Source organism: Coregonus clupeaformis, chromosome 5, assembly GCF_020615455.1.
Source record: "Coregonus clupeaformis isolate EN_2021a chromosome 5, ASM2061545v1, whole genome shotgun sequence".
NCBI lineage: Eukaryota > Metazoa > Chordata > Actinopteri > Salmoniformes > Salmonidae > Coregonus > Coregonus clupeaformis.
This window is the reverse complement of record NC_059196.1, coordinates 8,482,950-8,499,021: the sequence shown is the minus strand read 5'-3', so window position 1 is coordinate 8,499,021 and position 16,072 is coordinate 8,482,950.

Genomic DNA, 16,072 nt, shown 5'->3' with positions numbered 1-16,072 from the left:
GTCTGGGCACATCCAGGCGAACCCCCACAACAGGAGCCAACACCCCCGTTACAGGGTCCACTGTCAGGGCCCCGAAACGAATCGCAACCAGTCCTGTCGAATAACATACAGTAGCACAGAAATACTGATATACAGTGGGCTCCAAAATTACTGACACCCCTGACTGGCAATGCACAAACAATACTTAGAAAAATATAACAAATATATAATTATAGAGAAAAACTGAAAATACCAACATGTGAGGAATACTGTACTATATTAATGTTCCAATGGATCCCACCAAAATCATTTATTGATTTAATTAAAAATCAATGTCCTCCAAATCAAGGTTGCACAATGAATGGCACCCTTAAAGTTGATTGTAAATAACATCTACCAAAATTAAACCAGGAATTAAATTCCACTTATTTAAGTTTATCTAAGTCTTAAGGAACTATATTGAGCCATTACATCATTTCCTGTTTCACTAGGATATAAAAATGAGGTAACATGCATGCAATATCCCTTTGTCATCCAACACCATGAATAAAACGAAATAACTGGCAGTTCAAAAGAGACAGATGGTCGTAGACCTTCATAAATCTGGTAATGGCTACAAGAAGATCCACAAACGATTTGAATATACTACTGAGCACAGTCAGGGCTATTATTAAAAAATTTAAAAGATATGGAACAGTTGAAAACCTCACGGGTAGAGGACACAAATGCATTTTGCCCCCCCAGGATAGGGAGGAGGATGGTGAGAGAAGCAACAAAATCCCCAAGAATCACTGTGAAAGAATTGCAGGCCTTGGTGGCGTCTTGGGGTCACCAGGTTTCAAAAAGCACCATCAGACGCCACCTCCCCAGCCACAGGCTCTTTGGAAGGGTTTTCAGAAGAAAGCCCTTTCTGACCCCAAGACACAGACGCAAGCGCTTGGAGTTTGTGAAACGTCATTAAAATTATTGTGACACTCTGGCTCCATGGACGTTGATTGTTGAGCCAGGGTTGTTCATTTTCATTATTTGGGGTGTATTTCTATGTTGGTAGTTCTGTTGTGTGTATTTCTAGGTTTGCCTTTCTGTTGGGTTCATGTCTAGGTTTGGTCTATGACTCCCAATCGGAGGTAACGAGTGTCAGCTGTCGGCTTGTTATCTCTGATTGGGAGCCATATTTAATCTGTATGTTTTCTTGTGGGAGTTGTGGGTTTTTGTTCCGTTTTCGGTCTGTGTACCGTGGACTTCATTGAGTCGTCTTTTGTTTTGGATTTTGGTTACTTTGCTAAATAAAGTCATGTTTCTTGGACACGTTGCGCCTTGGTCATACTTGGACGACATAGACGACCGTGACAGAAAAACCCACCACAAAAAGACCAAGCAGCGTGTCAAGCGGCAACAGGACCTACCTACACAGGATTTATGGACTCCCATAAAGGATTCATGGACATGGGAGGAGATTCTGGATGGTGAGGGGCCTTGGGATCAACCGGGAGAATATCGCCGTCCTCGTGAAGAGCGGGAGGCAGCTAAAGCCGAGAGGCGGCGATATGAGGAGGCAGCACGGAGGCAAGGCTGGAAGCCCGAGAGTACTACCCAAAAATTTCTTGGGGGGGCTAGAAGGGGAGTGTGGCGAAGTCAGGTAGGAGACCTGCGCCTACTCCCTGGACTGACCGTGGAGAGCGAGAGTACGGGCAGACACCGTGTTACGCAGTAGAGCGCATGGTGTCTCCTGTACGCAGGCATAGCCCGGTTCGGTACATTCCGGCTCCACGTATCGGCCGGGCTAGACTGAGCATTGAGCCAGATGTCATGAGGCCGGCCCCACGCATCCGGTCACCAGTGCGTCTCCTCGGGCCGGCTTACATGGCACCAGCCTTACGCATGGTGTCCCCGGTTCGCCTACATAGCCCGGTGCGGGTTATTCCACCTCCCTGTACTGGTCAGGCGACGGGGAGCATACAACCAGGTAAGGTTGGTCAGGCTCAGTGCTCAAGGGAGCCAGTACGCCTGCACGGTCCGGTATTTCCGGCACCACCTCCTGTCTCCAGTCCAGTACCACCAGTGCCTACACCACGCACTAAGCCTCCTGTGTGTTCCCCGAGTCCTGTGCGTCCTGTTCCTGCTTCCCGCACTAGCCCTGAGATGCGTGTCCTCAGCCCGGTACCTCCAGTTCCGGCACCACGCATCAGGCCTACGGTGCGTCCCCAGGGTCCAGCATGCCCTGTTGCTTCTCTCCGCACTAGCCCTGAGATGCGTGTCCTCAGCCCGGTACCTCCAGTTCCGGCACCACGCATCAGGCCTACGGTGCGTCCCCAGGGTCCAGCATGCCCTGTTGCTTCTCTCCGCACTAGCCCTGAGATGCGTGTCCTCAGCCCGGTACCTCCAGTTCCGGCACCACGCATCAGGCCTACGGTGCGTCCCCAGGGTCCAGCATGCCCTGTTGCTTCTCCCCGCACTAGCCCTGAGATGCGTGTCCTCAGCCCGGTACCTCCTGTTCCGGCACCACGCACCAGGCCTACGATGCGCCTCAGACAGCCAGAGTCTGCCGTCTGCCCAACGGGGCCTGAACTGTCCGTCTGCCCAACGCCGTCTGAACTGCCCGTCTGCCCAACGGGGCCTGAACTGTCCGTCTGCCCAACGCCGTCTGAACTGCCCGTCTGCCCAACAGGGCCTGAACTGTCCGTCTGCCCAACGCCGTCTGAACTGCCCGTCTGCCCAACGGGGCCTGAACTGTCCGTCTGCCCAACGCCGTCTGAACTGCCCGTCTGCCCAACGCCGTCTGAACTGTCCGTCTGCCAAGCGCCGCAGGAACTGCCCGTCTGTACTGAGCCTGCAAAGCCGCCCGTCTGCCATGAGCCTTCAGAGCCGTCCGCCAGACCGGAGCCGCTAGAGCTCTCCGCCAGACAGGAGCAGCCAGAGCCTTCCGCCAGACAGGATCAGCCAGAGCCTTCCGCCAGACAGGATCAGCCAGAGCCTTCCGCCAGACAGGATCAGCCAGAGCCTTCCGCCAGACAGGATCAGCCAGAGCCTTCCGCCAGACAGGATCAGCCAGAGCCGTCCGCCAGACAGGATCAGCCAGAGCCTTCCGCCAGCCATGAGCAGCCAGATCCGTCAGCCAGCCATGAGCAGCCAGATCCGTCAGCCAGCCATGAGCAGCCAGATCCGTCAGCCAGCCATGAGCAGCCAGATCCGTCAGCCAGCCATGAGCCGTCCAGCCAGGATCCGCCAGAGCCGTCCAGCCAGGATCCGCCAGAGCCGTCCAGCCAGGATCCGCCAGAGCCGTCCAGCCCGGATCCGCCAGCCAGCCAGGATCCGCCAGAGCCAGCCAGCCAGGATCCGCCATTCAGTCCGGAGCTGCCCCTCAGTCCGGTGCTGCCCCTTAGTCAGGTACTGTCCCTTAGCCCGGTGCTGCCCCTTAGCCCGGTGCTGCCCCTTAGCCCGGTGCTGCCCCTTAGCCCGGTGCTGCCCCTTATCCCGGTGCTGCCCCTTAGTCCGGTGCTGCCCCTTAGTCCGGTGTTGCCCCTTAGTCCAGGTGGGGTTAGTTGGAGGGTGGTCATTGGGAGGAGGCTACTGAAGCAGGTTGTGACTGTGGTGGGGTGGGGATCACGACCGGGGCCAGAGCCGCCACCGTGGACAGACGCCCACCCAGACCCTCCCCTAGTCCTTATGTTGGTGCGCCCGGGGTTCGCACCTTTAGGGGGGGGTACTGTGACACTCTGGCTCCATGGACGTTGATTGTTGAGCCAGGGTTGTTCATTTTCATTATTTGGGGTGTATTTCTATGTTGGTAGTTCTGTTGTGTGTATTTCTAGGTTTGCCTTTCTGTTGGGTTCATGTCTAGGTTTGGTCTATGACTCCCAATCGGAGGTAACGAGTGTCAGCTGTCGGCTCGTTATCTCTGATTGGGAGCCATATTTAATCTGTATGTTTTCTTGTGGGAGTTGTGGGTTTTTGTTCCGTTTTCGGTCTGTGTACCGTGGACTTCATTGAGTCGTCTTTTGTTTTGGATTTTGGTTACTTTGCTAAATAAAGTCATGTTTCTTGGACACGTTGCGCCTTGGTCATACTTGGACGACATAGACGACCGTGACAATTATGACTGGAAGAAGGTGCTCTGGTCAGATGAGACCAAAATTGAACGTTTTGGTCAGATACAGCATCGGCATGTTTGGCGTCGAAACAGAGATGCATACAAGGAGAGGCACCTCATACCCACGGTGAAATATGGTGGTGGGTCAGTGATGTTTTGGGGCTGTGTTAATGCCAGAGGTCCAGGGGCACTGGTTAAGATTGATGGCATGATGAATTCCACCAAGTATCAGGCAATTTTGGCTGACAATCTGGTTGCCTCTGCCAGAAGGCTGGGACTTGGCCATAGGTGGACTTTCCAACAAGACAATGACCCAAAACATACCTCAAGATCCACACAGAAATGGTTCTGTGACAACAAAATCAATGTTCTGCCATGGCCATCTCAGTCGCCGGACCTCAATCCAATCGAAAATCTGTGGGCTGAGTTGAAGAGGGCAGTTGATAAGTGCAAACCCAGGAATGTGAAGGATCTTGAAAGGACCTGCATAGAGGAATGGTCCAAAATCCCTCCAAATGTATTCCTTAACCTTGTCAAACATTACAGGAAAAGACTCCATGCTGTTATCCTTGCCAGAGGTGGTTGCACTAAGTACTAAATGAGGAGTGCCAATAATTATGAAACCTTGATTTTGTATTAAATAATTGTATGATTTTGGTTGGTTCCATTGAAACATTAATAAAGTACAGTATTTCTCACATGTTGGTATTTTGATTTTTGTGACATTTATTTTGTATTAAATAATTGTATGATTTTGGTTGGTTCCATTGAAACATTAATAAAGTACAGTATTTCTCACATGTTGGTATTTTGAGTTTATCTCTATAATTATATTGTTTATATTTGTATTGTTTGTTTGTGCATTGCTAGTCAGGGGTGCCAGTAATTATGGAGCCCACTGTACTATAAATGTATGGCAATCAAATACATCAAAAACATTAAATATACTTCCGTATCAGGAAATCAGTCAGTCCATCCATCCATCCATCAATCAACCAATCACCTTTGCCTTCTGGGTCCTCCATGGTTCCAGCCAGGGGGACAGTGAGTCCTGACACGGGGTCCATCTGAGCCCCCAGGATGGGGACCGTTAGGCCAGAGCCCTGTGGATCAGGATATTCCATCCCAGGCAGCGCCGGCAGGGACAGATCAGAACCAGGGAGATGGATTTCTCCTAATGTAGTAGGATACAGAGTGTCATGTCCCATACCTCTTAACCCTTTTAACCCCGAAAGCAGTTGGTATAAGGGGCGGCCATGAAGACAGATGAACCTTTTGACGGACAAAACTGATTTTTTCAGCCATTTCATCCGCCACTGCCTACACCCGGCCTAAACTTGGCCTTCCATTCTCTCTATTTCTAAACTGCTGGATTGGGAGTAAGGATTCAATCAGATCATTGTTAACCCGTGGTAACCGATAAACGCATAGCTTATCATTGCTCTTGTCAAGGCGGTGTTGGAGGTGTAACTGTGTTGGAGCTGTCAAATCCGTCAGCGGCTAATCTTGCGGTCATTGTCACAAAACCATCCCGACTCCTTATATCCCACCCGCGTGAGAAGTTCAGAATATATCCCACCCGCGTGAGAAGTTCAGAATATATCCCACCCGCGTGAGAAGTTCAGAAAATAATGACACTCAAATTGAAAATCATTCAACAAAATAATAAGGATTTATATCTGCCTAAATGAGGTGTAGATGACATCACAAATCCCAGTGTTCAAACTGCATGGGATTTCTACTAATGTGATGGCAATGTCCACGATAGGTATAATGCTGGGTGCCGCTTGTGGATTTGATCGTTTCAGTGCATTTACACCTCCGACACACCTAAACAAAAGCAATTATAAGCTATGCATTTGTTGGTTACCGCAGGTTAAGGTTGATCTGATTGAATCCTGGCCGAAAATAATTGGCAAAGTACACAAGCAGTTGTGAAAACAACCTACCTTGGACGCCACCATCTTGGGCAACGCCCCAGGCCCAGTCCAGGAGGGTCTCCAGCCGGCTCAGCAGCTGCAGGTGACAGTGTAGCCCTTTCCCCCAGGCCTGCTCCAACTCCTTGGCTGCAGCCTGGATCCGTCCCAGCTCAGTCTCCTTCCTCTGGGCTTGCAAACCCTGCAAACCCATCTCCCCAGAGCCCCAGTCCTCTCTGAGCCCACGCAGAAGCTCCACCAGGCGGATACGGGCAACCAAAGTCTGGCTGTCCAGTAGAGCCTGGAACCCCCCGGCATGAGGCACCAGCTTCCCAGCCCGGATGCTACCGCCACCCACCCGGACCAGCATGCTGCTCAGGGGCTCGATGAAGGACTCACCCAGGAGGAGGCCGCCTACTGGAAGCACCGCTCCTAGAGAGAGGGATATGACATTATATGTAGGGCCAGGAGTTTGTCCTTACCATTTGACCTGACCAAGAGAAACTTAGTGCCTAGTTACAGTTTTTCCTGGTTTAGGTCAAGTGGTCAGGGAAAACTCCTGGTTCTAATTATGGTTAAATCACCAGTAGATAGGCCATTGTCTTTTTTGCAGAGCTACCTTTAACTTTGCTTTAGCTAGATCTTAAAACACAAAAGGATTGGGGAGTACCCATTTAAAAAATACTAACGCTTACTATAGAATACTATAGTACTTGCTATAGAATTCTATAGAATTCTGTAGTAAACTGTAGTATACTGTAGAATCCTATACTCCACACTGTAGTATCCCTATATCATGCAGTGCTTACTATAGACATTTGTAGTATACTTTATAATACTATACTACACACTGTAATATCCCTTGATCATGTGTAGTACTTACTTTAGAATTTTGTAGTATACTGTAGAATACTATACTAGACAATGTTGTATCACTCGATTATGCAAGACTTACTTTAGAATTGTGTAGTATACTGGAGAATCCTATACTACACATTGTAGTATCCCCTCGATCGTTGAAGGGTACTTACTATATAATTTTGTTGTATACTGGAGACTACTATACTACACACTGTAGTATCCCTTGATCGAGACCACATATTGAGTGTCTCGGTCTTTGTCTCGGTGTTGGATACATTTGTCCTCGGTCTTGACTCGGTCTCGAACAGTGAGGACTCGTAATTTCTTCCCGAGACCAGCGGAGTAAAAAACTCATAATTATCAGCTTCCATTCAGTCAGCGCATAAAACCGCTTCGCCAGGCCAAATATATACACTCCTTTCTTGAAACATTAATATCTTAACAGCCTTTTGTGGGGATCTATTTTCTTATAACTAGATGTGATGCCTAGCTTAGAAAGAATACATTAATGATTATACATAATAGGTTTGTACTGTACTGATATAGATTGTTTAATATAACAAGCTGTGATTAATGTGGGTAACTGTTAGGGGGGTAGGATGAGATAAGACTTGTGTCTCACATACACACACACTGCCTCTTTGTTAAACCGCTCAAGGACATGTGTTCTGCTACAAAGATGTCTAAGGTTGCTGACTCGAGACAAGTTGTGGAGATAACAACTCATGCCTGGCAACAGTGAAGCGCCAAGGGGCTGGGACCAGCCTGTGCGTTAACGATAGGCTGGGTAAGTTTAAACCACGCCCAGCCTTTACTCTGATAGGCCTGCTTGGAGCAGGAACTATCTCTGTCAGAGTATTTAAAGAAGAACTTATAACAATGGCTCAGTTCTCTGACTGCCTTGCGTGGTTTTTCAGTGGGCCCGTATATACGAACATCATACTTACCATTCAAGTGTTTGCATTAATTAAAATACTAGTCTATTTTAGAAGACGTGTATTGACCTCTTTTTGTTCCTATACCAGATTTGAATTGACGCAACTTAACAATTGGTGACCGCCGACGTGATCTGGTAGAGGGACTTCGCTGGGTATTGTCCGGCAGATTGGACATCGCTGTCGTTGGACGGTGTGTTTCACAAAGAGTCCGGACTACTAAAAACAGGTAAGCAGACACCTATTGTTATATAACTAAAGTTCTGCACATTGGCTTTATCCAAATTAATTTTGTGAAACACCTGTCTGATGTAAGTGAACTAAATTATGAATTATTATACGAATTATTATGAGTAGATAAGCACCATATTGTGACATGCAAACCTGTGGTGAATGTGATGTTAAACCTTGGTACCATAGAGTATTGTTCCACCGACACGTACCAGAGGGCTAGGTACGGCTAGGATCAGAGGGACACTTAACATTTTAGATAGAGTATTGTTCCACCGGCACGTACCAGAGGGCTAGGTACGGCTAGGATCGGGGAAAAATACTGAAATCCCCAGGCTAGGATCACCGGGAGTGAGAACTGAGGATATAGGGAATTATTGGTTAAAGGTGTTACGCTATTGACACGTATCAGAAGGCTAGATACGGCTAGGATCATAGGGACACTTACATTTTAGTCAACTCCAGGCTAGGATCACCAGTGGTGAGAACTGGAGGCGTAGGGAATTATTGGTTAAAGGTGTTGCACTACTGACACGTATCAGAGGGCTAGATACGGCTAGGATCATAGGGACACTTTAGAGTATAGGGAGTTGTATGCATGAGAGTGCGAATGATCCCAGTGTAATAAAAGAGTGAATGCGGGTTATTAAAATTAATAAACCTGTATACCTTGATAGAAAACTAATTAGGAGTTAAAGAAGTCTGTAGCTGCTTAAACCGTATAACCCGTTAATAATAATTGGGAACATAAAGGTAAAATAATGAATAACTAGTATGACTAAACTGAAACGTTTGAACTGATATAATTGAACTGTAACGTTTGATGTTTGACATAGCATAATACTGGTTTTAAATAATTATGTTGAAGCAATCATGTGATGGGGTTTGATGGGTGATCGGACCATGACTGGTGTGGTTTTGGAAGTAATGTATGAATAGTGGAGAGCCAATAGGGGGTTCCATTGAACTATTATGTTTTGTTGGGCATTTCGGTGGCATGGGGTGGGGTCTGTGTGTATGAGTGAATTCGGCGGCTGGTATGGGTGGTGACCGGATACTACTGAGTATTTGGTTTGTTGATGTTGTATGGAAGATTTGTAGCGTGGTTGGAGTTAAATAGAAAGACTCACTTATTCAATAGGGAATGGGTGAAGGGAGAGAGAGTTTTTGTGTTGCTGAATGAGGTGAGAGCGAGTGCGGTTTTCATTTGGTGACGTCACTTGCTCTATGAACTGGAAGTATTTACTTTGAAAGCATCGCGGAATGTGTGGGGTGACTGGCAATGTATGTAGAGGGTCCCGGGTTCGAACCCAGGTAGGGACAGTGGGTAAAGCTTTCGCATTGGGGCTATAGACCTAGATTACTACGTGGATTGAGAAATGTGAAAGGTTGAATTAGATAGCTTAAGTAGAAGTATTCTAGAAAGGTCTATGAAAATATGTTACAAGGTCCCACGCCTCCCCCGTTGTGTAGGAAGGAGCAAGGGGAGGGGTGAGAGATAGTTCAAATGATAGGAATATAATTAAATGTATGCTTATCAACGATAGCAAGTATTTGTTTTATTAATTAGGGCCTAATCAGAGAGAACAGTTAAAGAAATTGAATAGCGAACTGAAATGGCGATAGAGCAGTGAAAATTTAGTTGAGGACAAAGGAGAATAATTTATGGCTCTGGTTAGCGGAAAAAAAAATTGAGACAGTCAAGCGAGTTAGATTGAGCTGTAAGATTTCAAGTAGAGGTCTAAATACTTGACTGGAAGGCAGTGCTTTGATAAATTCTAATTGTTATTACTTTATTCGATAGGTTGCTTAACACCAGTGGTGTATGCAAATAGTTGGTGAATTCTAGAACTATAATTTATTTTCGTTACGGGGACCAGGGGATGCAAGTAGCTTTAGCTATTATGCTGAGGGAATAGCACCAACCTATAGTGGGTTCTAGATTTGTTAAATAAACAAACTTATATTTTAAACTAAAGTAATGCAATAGGCTAAAATTATAACATTATCAGAAAAAGGCACAATTTAATGTGAAATAGTTATTGCAGTTATTATCATTGATCCAGTAGTGATAGAAGGATAGTAGAGGAAAGGCAAGGGATTAAATCTCATTTAGGGAAAGAAGGAGAGTATGAAGATATATTAGGGAGAAAATACCATTAACTGAGGGATATAAAACATTTAGCTGAAAAAGACAACAGGAATAATTTACCTTACACCCTAATATAGACATTAGACCACACCAGAAGTAGAGATGGCAGGATCACCAGTAGCAATCATGAAGAGAAGGTTCCCAGAAAATAGTGAAGATATTGGTAATATCTCTAACAAATGAGAAAAAGGACCAGAAAGATAGTAACTAAATGGCCAAAGGAGGGAACATTTGATGTAACCGTGATTGTATTGGCTAAAAAAGGAAATATGACATTTACAGGGGGGACAGGAACAATAGAAGGGGAGACAGATTTTCCTAGGGGGTTGATCAAATAATTGATAATGGATCATTTGAGATGAGATCACATGTAGCAGATTTAGGGTAATCAATTAAATAATCATTTTATACTCGAGGAATTTTGAGTGGTTTTATGGATTAGTTATGAGGAATTAGATTGATACAAACAATTATTGATGGGTTAGGACTGGGGATATCTGTATCATGTTTTGTGTGTACTACCATCTTTAGATTACTGATGGTAATTGAAGGTTAACAAAATGTATAACCAGGAGAAAGAGATTAGCTTATCTCATTGGAATGTTGCCCAGGGCTAGGGGGAGCAGTAGTGAAGTTAGGCAGTGAGCTACCAAATCAAGTGGGGCCTGGCTATTTGTGGTTGTTGTTTTTCAAATTGGGTTTTTCAAATAAAAAACAACACACCTAGTATGTTAAAATTAGGCAGTATTTAAAAATAAGGGATGGCAATTGGATGATAAATTACCAATATTACCTAAGTGATTGTTTAGGTAGGTGGTAATATTGACACATGAGCAAAACATGTGTCAAAAGGGGGATGGTAGGATTAAATAATAAATATATACGAAGGAGAGGACAAAATACTTTTAAAATTTTTTTTTAGATACAGTCTAGAAAGAGAATGCAGTCAGAAATAGAAATTGAGAGCTGAACATGTGTGAAGATAGTTTATTAACCACACCCGTATGTCAGAGGTTTTGTGCCCCACAGGTGAACTAAAGGAGAAGGTGACTGGTGAGCATCCAGTCCCTAAAGAAGAAAAACTGGAAGCAGGCCTGTTGGGAAGGGCCCTATCAGGTTATATTGGTCACTGCCTTTGCCATTAGAATAGCAGAAAGAGCAACCTGGGTCCACGTTACCTCACTGCAAAAAGGTAAGAACACATGCAAGCACCACTGAACACATGCAGAGTTAGAGAGAAGAACTAGACCAATAGGGTCTGGGGATCACCTCTGTTAACGAAGATCTCCTACCCCGACCTATCATCACTGTAGTGTGTTCTCAGGGTGTGAGTATGGGGTAGTACCAAGCAGAAAGACTGAGGACAGGAGAGGGTTGGCGGTTTTTGGGAATATGGATAACTTGAGTTGCATCATAGTCTCGGTAATGGTCTTGATATGTCAAGATCCACCACCAGTTGCGCTATGCCCTTACCATTGTTAAGAAGTAAAAGAGAAGAGAAGCGACCCGACATACTGACCGTCAAGGACGAGTGGCCTACAAAATGGGAGTCAGAGAAGGGCAGACTGTCAGATTCAAAATAAGGGTTAGGGACGTAGCCAACGGGTGGGGTACATGTCAATAAGAAAATTGGGATTATAAAATCCCATTATATTCGTGTTCGGCCCCCACGGCGGATTGTTCCTAGACTCAAGTGTTTAAACACACATGGGGATGGGGATATGAGACCAGGTGGGACTGAACATCCAGAAGGGGGGTAAAGAGAAATAAAGACATCACCAATTATCAATTGGAGATAGTAGTAATGTGACAGACTTAAGTTCGGAAGCACAGGAGAGAATTCTAAACCTTACAGCCCCTGTAACCGATGTGTGGTGGGCGTGTGCCAGTAAGGGCAGTGTAGGCAGAGAATTCCAAAGGGGTGGCTAGATACATGCGCCCTGGTTCTACTGGTTCAGCTAGTTAGAATTAGTCACCAGGAACCAAGGATTAAACAGATGTAGGAGGAGTTTTAACAAGAAGGAGAATAGCCCTATTTAGATGGATGCGATTGGGATACCAAGGGGGGTATCGGATGGATACCGAGCTATGAAACAATTAGGGGAAGGGTTTACTACCACGTTCTTTTGGTGGGTGACAATAAACAAAATTGTGAATTGGATTAATTATATCTATTACGACCAACAACGATTTATTGGCTGGACTAGGGATGCAACAGAAGGGATCTTTTGAACAATTATCCGCCATCTCACTCTTATGACTTAGTAAAAAGAGGTTGGCTCTAGATCAGGCAGAAAGGGGTGGTGTCTATAGAATGGTAAGCCATTGTTGTACGTTTATCCCTAACAATACCAGTCCTGATGGGAGTATCTCTAAAGCCCTAGTTGGTTTAGATAAACTGTCAGCTGAAATGAAGAGCATGGCTGGAATGGAGGGAAACGGACTGTTCTCCTGGTTGGGGGAGTGGTTTGGTAAGTTCGCATCATTGGTGGTTACTGGATTTCTGACCCTAGTAGTTGTGTTTCTAATATTAATGTGCTGTGCTGCCTGTGTAATTCCTTGTCTGAGAAAGTCTGTTACAGATGTCGTGCATGCGGCTGGTATGATGCCCCTCCTAGGGGCTCAAGAAGGGGATGCAGACACTGAGATGGGGTTGACAAAGGATGACCCTTGGTTTGCTATTGGTGAGGTGGTGGAGTGACACCCTAGAGGGTGTCTAAAGGGGGCCAACGTTTACTTCCCTGTTTATGTTTTATGCTTTATTAATCAAGTTAACCATTGTGAATTTTTGTCTTTCCTTATGTGAAGGTTTAAAGTTCCTGGGTGGCTGGTAGCCAACCTAGTACAAGTTAGGTGTAGATGGAAGGACTGAGGGTTTTTATTTTTTATTATCATTATTGCCTATTAATAAAAGTGTGATTCTTTTTGTTTGTATTGTATTTTAATGAGTGACACCCTAGTGGGTGTCAAAAGGGGGAATCCTACATTTCCCTGAAATTTCTTATTTTGGGTTCACACCCAGCGGGTGTGAAAAGGGGGATTGTGGGGGTCTATTTTCTTATAACTAGATGTGATGCCTAGCTTAGAAAGAATACATTAATGATTAAACATAATAGGTTTGTACTGTACTGATATAGATTGTTTAATATAACAAGCTGTGATTAATGTGGGGAACTGTTAGGGGGGTAGGATGAGATAAGACTTGTGTCTCACATACACACACACTGCCTCTTTGTTAAACCGCTCAAGGACATGTGTTCTGCTACAAAAATGTCTGAGGTTGTTGACTCGAGACAAGTTGTGGAGATAACAACTAATGCCTGGCAACAGTGAAGCGCCAAGGGGATGGGACCAGCCCGTGCATTGACGATAGGCTGGGTAAGTTTAAACCACGCCCAGCCTCTACTCTGATAGGCCTGCTTGGAGCAGGAACTATCTCTGTCAGAGTATTTAAAGAAGAACTTATAACAATGGCTCAGTTCTCTGACTGCCCTGCGTGGTTTTTCAGTGGGCCCGTATATACGAACATCATACTTACCATTCAAGTCTTTGCATTAATTAAAATACTAGTCTATTTTAGAAGACGTGTATTGACCTCTTTTTGTTCCTATACCAGATTTGAATTGACGCAACTTAACACTTTATATATATAATAGACATGTTTGCGCAATGGAGTACCTATAGGCCATCAGTGTGTGACAGCAACCGTAATACCAGCGCACTCATGTAGGAGAGCGCACTTTTTGTAAAACACAAAGAGCCAGTGGTGTAGTGGAGGGTATACGCAGGTATAAACCTTATACCCACTTTTTTTCAGTGGGCATTTCTTATACTCACTTCTTAATCCCTACTGATGCGTATCAAAGTAGTGTAGTGGAGGTATACGATTGATCAATGATGTAGCACAATAGAGAAATCATGCACAAAGTAGGCTACACAATCGCAAAGCACGTGAAATATGTTCACATGCGCGCCGCACACATAGCCTAGTTTCAACGGAATATCATCTGCAGGCAGCAAGTGTGCAGCTCTCAACTTGTTTTGGCATGGAGCAGCACACAGAAGAATGACATCGGTAGCCGGTAGGGTAGGAAAGACGTTTCAACTTATGATATCTACCAGAAATGGGTATGCTAACCAGGTAGGCTATTTGTGATGTGCATGATGGCTGTTTGCATGAGGGACGTAGACATGGATGGGGTGGACAGAGGCCCACCCACTGGGGAGCCAGGCCTTGACAGGCCCACCCAATCAGATTGATGTGGTTTAAGCATTGTTGTGGACTTAGACCATCAATATATTATATATTTGTTATATTAAAAAGTGTGATTTTGAGAGTGAAAATCAGACAAATCTATAGGAAAACTAATAAAAAATCATAGCAAAACATAGGAATTTTCACACAGGGTGCCTTTCCTTCGCTGGGCGGGCCGTTTGGGACTTTTTGGCCAAATTAGAGTATACCCACTTCTCCAGGCACCACTGCACCACTGTATAGGGCCGATGGAAAGACAGCAGTCACACACAGCATTATGTTAAAGGATAAGCAGTCCATAAACTCTGACATAATAAGCCAGTAGGTCCCAATCATAAGAATACAAAAACACAACCATTAAGCATTTCCCAATCGAAATGTACAGCTATTACTTCCCATTGCAAAAAACATTTCACATTTAGCACACAAAGTAACCAGTGACCTAAAGTTTAAAGTGGAACTGACAGCGTTTTAACTACTTTGCAATATGAAACAAACAGACAATCATAATATCAGTAAAAAATATCAAATTCCCAGTTTATGCTACAAAACCAACTTTATAAGAGGTTTTAAAAATAGGTTATATTGTACACTAAGGCATTGTTGGCAGAATAGATGGATGCTGTTCAATGCATGATTAATATAATTCACCAATACATTTCTTGGTAGTCAAAAAAATATTGCTATCAGGTTGTAAATCACAGCTGGCCTGGTCCATTGTTTGCTGCCTCCATTCGGAATGCACTGTTTCAGTTTCAATGACTCAATAATCTGGACAAAAACGGACGAATGTAACTAAGGCTGGGAATGTCAATACAATCAAACTAGCAATGGCAATGATCACAAGTCAGTCATAACGTGGCTAATAGGCAAGCGTATCTATTTATTTAGCAAGCTAAAAACATGGAGCCGAACGTTAGCTAGATAGCTAGCTGCTAGGAGGATGTCATGTCATGCCATTGGAGGAGTGGGTGAGTGACTGACTTTTTCCCCTCATATCATCTTGTTTTTCGTTGGCTATACACAGCTAGAGATGCAGGTGTCATTTGGTTAGCTAGCAAGAACTTGAACGACTTTTACAGAGTTAGCATATCTCTTGCGTTTGCAAATTCACTCTGGAGCACTTTCGTCTGAATCTGCCAGAGAGCAGAGCAACTGATGAATTTACGAACGTGCAACAACTGCTGAATATGACCAGTGTCAGTAAACGTAGGCAAAAAAAGTAATAGTTAGTCAAGAACGCTGTAGATAACATGTAAACAGCCTAACCAGCTCTGCTATGGCGAGTAAAATGGTCAGAGTGAGGTGTTCTCTCATTTGTGTCTGGAAGTAGCTAGCTAGCAAGCTAGCCAACTTTAGCCAGTTAGCGTGGGTGCTTGGTTGGGACAAGCTGCAGAAGGACCAGGAGGCTACAATTCCCCATCGTTTATCAGTGCAATTTTGACGGCCAACTAGCTGAAAAAGTTTGAGAGGGTTTATCTAATGTTCCTTCATTAGATTTTAGCTCATCTTGCTCTGGCTAGCATTAGTTGTTGATGTTGTTGTTGTTGATGTGCATAACTGAGGGAGAGAAAGCCTACCTTTTCATGGTTGTTTGATCAATAGGACTGTAAAGTTACCAAATGTAAGAGGACTCCCGAATGCATTCTAATG